Consider the following 11,358-nt stretch of genomic DNA (forward strand, 5'->3'; position numbering starts at 1 on the left):
ATATATATATATTCTTTGGACGACCGAACTACAAAAGTTGTATAAGAATTTGCGCGCGAAGCGCGCCGCAAATTGTGAATTTTGACTGTTTTAATGACGTTTTAAAGTCTCGAGGAAATTTGTATTTTTGTCTGTTGCATGCAATCGCGTTACGGTATTTCATCTAGGAAATAGTAAAAACTCATTTTGCCAGGAAGTTGCAAAGTTTAATTGTGTTCGAGACTCTGCGCGCGTAGCGCGCCGCAAAATTGAGAATAGTGATTTTCCTGGTGTTGTTTTAACTTTTATTTGTTCTATTGTATACCCGCGTTAGCAGGCCTGAAGCCAGGATTTTTAAAGGAAGGGGGGATTGAGTTAATTAACAAAACGGTCCTTTGATACTGTCCCGGGAGGGGTAGCGACAATTAAAAGGTGGACACCATGCTCATACATGGACTTTCAAAATGGCCCCTAGACGAGTAATGATCATATGATTTTTTTCGCGCCTCAAAAACAAGTATTCCTTAAATGTTTCCTGCACCCTAAAGAAGTACTTCATCATGATTGAACAATATACCATTTTCCCAAATTTCGGCCTTTTTTGATACCCTATGATTATATACGCTCGTACATCACACTTTCCATCTAATCCGTGAGAAAAAACGACCCCTATTACGCGTTTTCTTTAGCGAGTATGGTCACGGTGTCCACCTTTCAGTTGGAGTTTTCCATCCCATTGGATGCTGTTGGGAAGATGAAACATTCACTTTACTATACAGTATATCAGCCGTTGGTATGCGAGTTTGTCAAAAACGAAAATAAATAAGAAAATTTTTAAAACAAAATGAATTGTAAATGTGAACCATTTATATTTTGCTTCCTTGTGGTAGGATATTTCCAGCATTTCCGAACTTTCAAATAATCATTTTAGAATTAATAATATTAAAGGTAGTAGATCCGATTCGCAAACATCTCCAATATCAGTCAAATGTCATATTAACCATCATGCTAAGAAGGTTTTCTTTGTGAAATTTGGAGGTCAGTGAAATTCAAAAATTAAACATCCGTTAGCCATTGGAAGATGTTGAGTGCAAATTCAGACCTCAGGCTTAGTGCTCAGATGTTTTCCTATTTGATTTGATCTGTCTTACTGTGCACACTAAGATACATACTGGAATGGTTATTTCTTATTTATTAAATTATAGTAGCATATTTGGTTACTACTGCTGTCTCTAGGCATTTTCGAATTTGGGCTGCAAAGAGATCCACTACCTTTAAGTTAGAAGAGAGATAAGTAAATAATGATAAAATAAACAAACACAAAAGAATGAGTTTCTTTTGTAATACTATCTGACAAACTTTTTACTTTACCATTTTACTTCATAGCTCAGCACTTTCCATTCTCTCTCATACCCTCTTACCCATTACATTTAAATGAAATACAGGTACAACTAAAATGAGTTTGCGTGCCTGCATAATACTCTTTGGAAATTATAAGTGAGAATGTTCTTAGGTTTTGGCTCACTTTAAAATGAGAACCAATAGAACTGTCACAACATGAGAAAATGTATAAGTAATAATCAACACTACATTTCCAAATTTGGCCTGCAAAGAAATCCGCTACCTGTAAGTTAGAAAAGAGATTAGTAAATAATGATAAAATAAACAACAAAAAAGAATGAGTTTCTACCGCCGTATCCAGAACAGAGCCTGAAACGGTGCAGGCTCAAGAAATCGTTTGTACTATAATACGTCTTGAAGTACTGTGTGATACTGTTGACTCAGACTTCTACAAAGCTGTAAGTGAGAATTGTAATCCAATCCGACTCATTACCTGAGATATTTATGAAAATATATCAATAAAGAATGTAAATTAAATAACGATGCGTCACAATGCAGTCTAACGCTCTCACAATGCTATCATACATCGGGTTTTTCACTGACTGTTTTTACTCCGGAGCTCTTGCAATATTCAGGCTTTTGTAATACTATCTGACAAACTTTTTACTTTACCATTTTACTTCATAGCTCAGCACTTTCCATTCTCTCTCATACCCTCTTACCCATTACATTTAAATGAAATACAGGTACAACTAAAATGAGTTTGCGTGCCTGCATAATACTCTTTGGAAATTATAAGTGAGAATGTTCTTAGGTTTTGGCTCACTTTAAAATGAGAACCAATAAAACTGTCACAACATGAGAAAATGTATAAGTAATAATCAACACTACATTTCCGAATTTGGCCTGCAAAGAAATCCGCTACCTGTAAGTTAGAAAAGAGATTAGTAAATAATGATAAAATAAACTAGAGAGGGGCCGTCAAAGGCGGCAGACCCACGCCTTGTACAAAGTCGGGGTAAACATACTGTGCATTCGGTCATCTACCAGAATTCGGTCACTTAATTGCCAGTGTCCTTTATCACCAGCCAGTGCGTTCCACCAAAGATCGTACACTGAAGTGTACGATCTTTGGTTCTACAGTCACATCACACGCAAATCACATCATTTCACATACGGTAACACTCATTCACCACAGGAAAGTCCTTTAGTCTCCTCCAAAAATCCATCGAAAATCCCAAATTCCACCGTCAAAAGTGCAGATTCGGAACTTTTCCAAGCGCGCGCGAATTAAGTCCAGTTTTAAGAGTATTGTCTACGCGACAGGTTGCCGAAAAAGCGCTAAAAATCGAGAAATACGCCGTTTTCTTGCGGGATATTTTGCTTATAGCAAGCCGAGAGTGTGTTGATATCAAAGGTCGTATGAGTGTACGATCTTTGATGGTATCCACAAAAGCGCAAAAGAAAAACAAAATTTACGTACCCCCTAGGCAATTACCCCTATGATTAGTGTCTACGGGAATATTATTCAATGCAAGGGTTAAATGCAAATGTCTACTGCACCAGTATTCGGTCACCAACGAGCGCCGCAACGTCCCCGATGCTATTTTGCACCAACAGGGTAGAGCGCGATGCATTTTCAGCGGCCTTGCACACGCATTGACATTGAGCGCGCATATCGTGCAGTGTGACTGCGACCGAGCAAATGCTCCTCCAACGAAAAAAAACAATCAATTTTAATTTGAAAAATCATCAAAATACGGGCCAGTTTGTGACGACGGAGAACGAACTTTCATAAATCCAGAAGGACATAGTCCTTCAAATAGGCCTAAACGTAAATTTCGGAATTCTTACGAACATTTGAGCAGCGAAGTCCGATCGTTTGGGAGTTTATGTTTTCGTATGGTAGCGGAAAATCGCAAAGTGAGAAACGGGAAATTTTCGGAGTGGTCACTATACCATGGGGTCAAAACTTAAAGGTCGCACAGAATTTGCAAGGGTCAACCGATTATCACCAAAATCTAATCGATTCTTTCCTGTCATTATCCAGACATCCCCTGAACATTTCGTGCAAATCCGTTTACCCGTTCTCTTGTTATCTTGTACACAAGCAAACAAACAAACAAACAAACAAACAAACAAACAAACAAACAACAAACAAACAAACAAACATACGGAACCCTTTACATAACCCCCTGCCGATTTTCATCGGCGTGGGTAACAACAAAAAAGAATGAGTTTCTACCGCCGTATCCAGAACAGAGCCTGAAACGGTGCAGGCTCAAGAAATCGTTTGTACTAATACGTCTTGAAGTACTGTGTGATACTGTTGACTCAGACTTCTACAAAGCTGTAAGTGAGAATTTTAACTCAATCCGGCTCATTACCTGTGTTTTTTATGAAAAATATGAATAAGTGTGTGTTTAAAAGCATTAGATTATGCACGGAGATCGTACAGTTACTTGATAGATGATCTTTTCTCGAATGTTGGTACATTGTACTAGCAAAAGGGCTAGAAAAAGCAGCTGTTATAATTCGTTAGGCATGCATAATGGGCCAATGAGTGTTACAAGAGAACTGGAGTAAGACAGGCCTTTCATTTTGTTTTGTCTCTCCTGATCGTTCGTAAGAAATGCTAATTCATGACCACCTTTTCATAATTTGATTGGAGCATGCATTCATAATGGAAAATAGTTGACATAATAATCTATCCCCAGGCATTATCAAGCCAACATGTACTTATATATACATGTACTATATCTTTGTGAGACGTAGATATAAAATGTCTCAGGTTTTCGATTATAGTAATTTCGAGGAAATTTCTTTAATTTTTATCATAGATGTAAACTTGAGGCTATTAGATTTTCATCCACTTACCTCTGTTCCTGTGAAAAAATGCAAGTGTCAACCTCAATGTCATCCACGAATCGCACGTACTCGGGCGGCCAGTGGAAAAAAAACACCGGTCACACGCGCCAAGAGCCATGGCATGCAGTGCCAATTTAATAATAGCTCGCACAAATTGATACATAACATTTGTGTTTGTGTGCATGGGGACGATCCGATGGTTCATACAACAAAAGGGTTTCGTACAATTATTTTTAACATTGTTAAACGTACTCTTCCACATTTACGTAGCATATAATGTGTCTTTATATTTATTTGGATTGTTATCTTGAGAATTGCTAAAAACCGTTATTATGAAAAAGTGGACCTTTCAGAATTTGGGGGGTGCGTACGCACCCGACGCACCCCCCCCTGGCTACGGGCCTGAGATGTCCATGATTTGGGTTTGAGTTTCCATTTCAGCTGTTTACAAATCGACTTACCTATATATATCAACTACTTCTTCTCTCACTCAGCTTGTCCCTCAATTTCTTTTGTATACTTCTTCATTTTCTGCATCCTTTGTCTTTTCTGTTCACACTTTAAAGAGCTCAATATTCGTTTTGCAAACACATGAAGCTGGTCTTGGGAAAGAGTGCCCTGCCCTTTTAGTGGTCTGTTGTATAGATGAAATGATTCTAACAGGGGGAAATGAGGGGATTAGAAAGGGTGCATAACTCATTATCAATCAACATCTCCAAGATGCGATTTTCTCCTATATGATTATTCACTTAGCTGATGAGCTAAAGCTATAACCTATATTAAATTTGGCTGGCAAATTTGTGGGTCTTGAAGGTCATAATGTCAAAAGAGTAAGTCCTATACCAGTAAATATTTCCCTTCAAACACGTAGAGGTTCGCAAAAAAGAAAAGAAATAAAGGACTACTGTTTTATCAATCACAAATGATATTTAGTTGTATTGCGATTGTTTTCTGACTCTATGCTGAAACAAAGACAGGCCCTCTGAAATGAAAAGGAAGCGTGTCCAGCTTCCACATGAGATATATTTTGCAGACGACCTCAATTTTCAGTTTATTTCATTCCAGCTTCACGCTGAGCCACCACAGCTACTTTGATTCATAATAAACTGGCATGTCCTACTTATAATGAATACACCCCCCCCCCCATTCATTAAGGTAGCTTTGTAATGGCAGCATAATGACGTCCTTTCACTGCTCCATTTTATGTCCCAGGTGTGAGGCGTAGATCTCGTCGGATCTATCGGATCGCAGTCTGATGAATTCGACTTGGTTGGTCCACCATCAGGAGAGTGTCAGACATGTCGCGCGTGATCCTCATCGGATGATCTTGCCTCATCGGATCACTGACCGAATTGTCTGACACTGACAGGGATTTATCTGACTGCAATCTGATACATTTCGGTAGGTGGCCGGAAGCGATAAACTTGGCTTCGGATGAGTGAAAATCTGTGTGGAGTGGGGGTATAATGTAGAGACTGCATTCTAGAAGGCGCTGTGGCTCTTAGTCCAGCTCACCAAGATTCTTGCCTATTAACACCGAGGTGACGAGTGCCATTAGTAGGGTTATGTCCCAATTCCACAGAAATTTCAGAAATGGTAATAAGCAAAGTTTGTTGCTTCCGGCCACCCATCGAAGTGTATCGGGTCGCAGTCTGATGAATACGATTGTTATGTGGACTATCGAGTCAGTCTCAGACCTGTCGTGCACGATCCTCACTGGACGATCTTGCCGGCTCATCGGATCACGCCCGGCGTGTCTGACATTGACCTGACGATCGACCATCACAAGTCGGATTCATCAGACTGCCATTCGACACACTTTGGTTGGTGGTCGGGAGCAACAAACTCTGCTTCCAACGAGTGACCGATGAGAAAAAAATGTCTGTGGAACGGGAGTAACTATCTATGTTTCTCTAGGTAATGACGTCTTTGTGAAATGGTGACATAATGACAATGATAATGTTAATGAATAACATTTATATAGCGCTTAGTACTGGTGTTTCTAAGCGCATCAATACGGAAAAAGGAGAATGACATTGAAATCAAATACAATGTACAGCATATGTACATGTAGGCTACATATTATAATATAACAACAACATAACAATAACAACATAAGACATATCTTTGACTTTTACCTTAAATATGAATATAATGAGACAAAATCTATTGGTCCATGGAGTCGTTCTAGAGAAAAGATTTACTGGCCTCCAGTTTATCTGCCAATAACTTTTTTGTTAAACATATCCGACTAATTTGCAAATGTACTACAGTATTACTATAGGAAATGAAAATCATAATACCCCGACATTTTGGTATAGCTGGAAACATTTGCCCTAGCGTATACACTTCTACTATTCTATTTCATTTTTATTAATTATTTGATTGTTGTTTGCTGTTTAAAATGTCTACAATGCCTGTTTCTTATCGTTTCTGACTAATCAGCAAATGTCCGTAGTTATAGAAATCATAATTACGATTAGATTTCCGTTTGGTGTGAATTGTATTGCTTAACTGAATCGTATTTACACTGTCTTTCAATATTGCCTGTTGTTTGCTGTTGAGAAGTAATAACACAAAAAATAAGCCTGTATTTACTATGTTAGACTTACTACGCATACTACAGTCCACTCCCGTTATTACGAACACGGTTATAGCGAAATTCCGGTTACAACGACGTAAAAATTCACTCCCCAACACTATCTTTTCTTTATATTTCATTTTTCATCTATTCGGCTACAACGAAACTTCGATATAACGAAAGACAATTGCTGGTCCCGAGGACTTCGTTGTATTGGAAGTCCACTGAACTACATCTAATTCGCTATAACGGTAGACGTTTGGATTAGCGTCTGTTGTATTATATGATTGACTTTATCTGCGTTTTATTGAACATTGTGCGTTGTCTACTGCTTAAGAAGAATGAAGCAAAATATGCCTAAATATACTGTAACCTTTCTACTTCTTTTAATGATTGGCAATATCTTATAGATCGTCCTATACTATATACAAGAATTAAATTCTAGGGTTAGTGTTCTATTTTTGAAGAAATTGTATTTTATTGAATGTTGTGAAATTTTCTGCTGTTGGGAATTAGTTTGTACTTCGCTACGACATCGAGGTATACAATTACGGGCACGCCTCATGAGCTCGACACCCACGGGTCATTCAGCTTACTAGTGGCCATGACCCACGAAGAGCTATGCGGTTCACGAGCTAGACACTAGGCATATAGGGAACACAAGCTAACACTGGGCAACAAATGTCCACGAGCTCGGCCGCACATTACGGAGCTTTATATACGTACTGTCGAGCTCGAGCTCGTAACTATTTTACCTATTTTTTTCCTTACAGTACCTGTCGCGCTCGTGGGTGTGCTTTACATGGTAGACCTATCTAGCGCGACTAGCGCAGGGTGTTAAGCTACTTGACCCATGGCCTGTATTGACTAATGGGTGTGTGACTCATGACCGTATTTACAATTTGTAGTTCTTGGGCCGTATGATTCGTGTGTGTGTGTGTGTGTGTGTGTGTAGCTCTTTGGATGATCCCATAGTTACGAGGGTGCAGAAAGTAAAGCAAATTTGGAGATTGAGGACGTAACTTAGGCTAAAGAATCATGATGGTAAATTACACAGTGTGCAAAAATGTGACCTTGACGAAGTACAGTGAAACCTGTCTATAGCAGTCCCTCAAGGGAGATGAAAAGAGTGTCCGTTATAGACGGGTCATCCGACGTTTTGTGTGCATTGCCTACGTGTACATAGTTGGATGCGTCTTTAAGTATTTGCATGTAATCTATATGCGCATGTATATTGATGAATGCCTGTATTGATAGTTGTTGTAAAGTAGATTTAGTACAGCAAGCATATTCTTTTTTTAAACTGAAAATGGCAGAATAGCATGCTGCATTATTGACTCGGCTGCTATAGACAGGTTAAATTCTTCAAAGGGAGACAAAATTGGCGGACACTATATTATACAGTCTTCAACATAGTTTTTCGGGGGCGGTGTCAATGGCCACATACGGTACGTGGCCGCTATAGACAGGTTTGACGGTATGTTTATTGGGTATTGTGTGTTTTGTCCTGTAATTAAAAGTAATGATTGCAAAATATGCGTATAGATGTTTATCATAACTTATCATTATATGACTAACTGGCACATAATGTTGTATACATATTAATATTATGCATATACTACTATAAGTACAATTGCTATAGCAGTAGACATGTGGTTTGGCGTGAATTATTACCATTAGACGTGATTTACAATGAATGATTAAATGTTGTGTAATTTTCTGCTGTTTAAAAAAAATAGTTGCAAAATATGCGCAATTACACCGCATATGATCACCAGTAATCTGCAAATATCATACATTATGAATTCTATATTGCATTATGCTACTTAACATAGTGGTAGATCTTTGGTGTAAACTGCATTATTTGACGTGAGTTGCATATTGAATATTGTGTAAATTGTTTGCTGTGGAACATTAGCTTTTCATTCGTTGAATCATACAAGGTATAGTTACAAGTGTTCAGAAAACAAAGTGAATTTGAAGATTAAAAGACGTATAACTTTAATATCTATCATGGTTAATTAAGCAGTAAGCCAGAGTGTTACTTTAATAGTATTCCTGAAACAAACAAATAAAAATAAATGAATAAATAACGTTGTCTCATCTCACAATATCATCCTCATGGGTGTGTTTGCTCCTCTGTGGATTTTTTTCCAAGCCAGTTGATTCTCTTTCTAGTTTTGTTTAGTTTGTTTGTCCTTTGCCGAGTGTAAGTGTATGCCTGTGTGTATGTGTGTGTGTGTTGATGTGTGTGTGTGTGTGTGTGTGTGTTGCTTGTAGGTGAGTGTGCGAGTGTGCATGGTTTCGAGTGTGTTTAAGTTTGTCTGTCGTATTGTCTACAGATAATAAATTCAAAAGTGTTTTTCCAAGACAATAGCAACTAAAATAATATCGCAATATTATGTTGTTCACAATATTGATGTAAAAATAGCTCGTTCAACCATTTACCCTAAATGACAACTTCATGAAACGACATAAAGCAAACAGTTTATGGGGGGGGGGGAATAACTCGGATAATTATTGGACATGCACACCATGTGGTAGATAACAAATGGTGATGAATATATAGATGCCTATCTACTCTTTATCTATCAAATCTAAGTATATTATAATACATTGATTGGGTGGGGGAGGGAGGGAGTTGATGAGGTTCTAAACGTTCGAGCTGGGTCTGGTTAAGGATGGTGTGGGAGGGGTTGGAGTATATTTCCCATGCCAAAATATTATGATTGTTGCAAAACAATTGCGTCAATTTGGGCACTTTTTTTACTTCATAATAGGTATTACATCACTTTCTATACCTGGGGCCCGTTTCATAAAACTTGTCATCAATGGCAACTGCCACATTTCTATGACAAAATTTGTTCTCAGCCAATCAGATGCAAGGATTTCAGTAGCTTGTCACATCTATGACTTGTCACTGATGACAAGTTTAATGAAACGGGGCCCAGATTACCTATGCGAATTTGCTATTCAGAATAATTGTTATTTGGATAAATGATAGGAATTTATCTGGCCTTATATGAAATTATCTCAAGCGAACTGTAGCATACTCCAGTATTGAATGGTTGTACCTATTCTCAAACTTCGCTGCCCACTTTTATAGCTGAATTATGAATTATTCAATTTACAATGATGAAAATAGAGAGAGAAAATATGCTACACAAGGAAAACACATTGGATAGAAAATTCAAAACATCATTAACATGCACAGAATGTGATACATGTAAATCTGATTAGATAGGGATAGCTGGATCGAATGACACAGACACAGACACAAACACACACGACACAGACGCATGCGCGCGCACGCGCGCACACACACACACACACATATGGGTAATTCCATTAAAAAGGGTCATATTGTCATTGCTTAAAGATTACATACCCTAAGTCAATTTTACTTCTGAATACTCTTATTCAGGTAGGTATCTTCCTTTTCAAAGTAAAATATAGACATTGCTTCTTCAAAGTTCCACATGAATTTTGACAAAAAGTGCAAAATCACAACGTTTTGGGGCAAAATTGTGTGACATTTTACTGTAACACCAGTTAGACAGATTTACAGCTTGTTTGTGGATTAAACTCTATTTTAAGGGGTCAAAAATGATAAAAGACGAGCAAATTTTGAACACTATAAATATAATTAATGTATCAATTGATACACATTTGCGCACGTAAATCCCAAGAAAGACGTTTCACGTGTAAGTTTTGGTGTCCCCATAATTGCTTACACGAGAAACCTTATGAGTGTGGAATCCATATTAAGGACCAGTGTTGAACTGTTTGTTGTTATTTTGGTAGCAATCACATAGTTTAAAAGATTTCAAGAGAAAATTGGGGTAAAACAAATAAATTTGAAAAAAAAAAGAGACCAAATTATAATTTTCACACACGTGGCTTTGGTGTCCCCCTATATTACGTCAGGGCACAGTGACAGCTAATTTTTTGTGTCTTATCAGAACAATAATTGCTCCTCATTGGCATATTTTACAATGTAGCTGTGGTTTCTTTGTAACAGGTATCAAAAATTGACCACTTAATTGATTTGAAAAAAAAAAATGCAAAAATAATATTTGGTGTCCCCCTTACACGAGAAACACTGAAGAATCTTTTCCCTGGCCAAAAATAGGGGTTATGCCATTTTTTCAATAGTATAGTTAATTTATTACTTCAAAATAATCACTTCTATTGAAACAAACATATAGAACTAGTTTGAAATATGTGGTAAGATGCCAAAATGAATGGTTCACCGTGTAAGGGGGACATCAATGGTGTCCCCTTTACATGGTGAACTAGTTTTTCCCCATACACTGCAATTTGGTATGCTGACTTCCTTCAGTTTCAGTTTAGAATGTTAATTTTCAGTCAGTTTTCGAGGGACTTACTCAATAGGAATGTCTTTTAAAGTTATGTTGAACACAAATCTGATTTTCTGATTTTATTGGCAAAATAGGCATGTCACAAAGTGGGTCCCTATTTTATGGAATTACCCATATGTAGAATGTATATAAAACCTGGTTTTATACCTAAGAAACTCCACTCGACTTAACGATACAGAACGGTTAAAAAAGGAAAAAGAAATTGAA

This window comes from Diadema antillarum, unplaced genomic scaffold (genome assembly GCF_040938485.1).
Source record: "Diadema antillarum isolate AM-2024a unplaced genomic scaffold, OU_Dant_1.0 seq00000845_RagTag, whole genome shotgun sequence".
Taxonomy (NCBI): Eukaryota; Metazoa; Echinodermata; class Echinoidea; order Diadematoida; family Diadematidae; genus Diadema; species Diadema antillarum.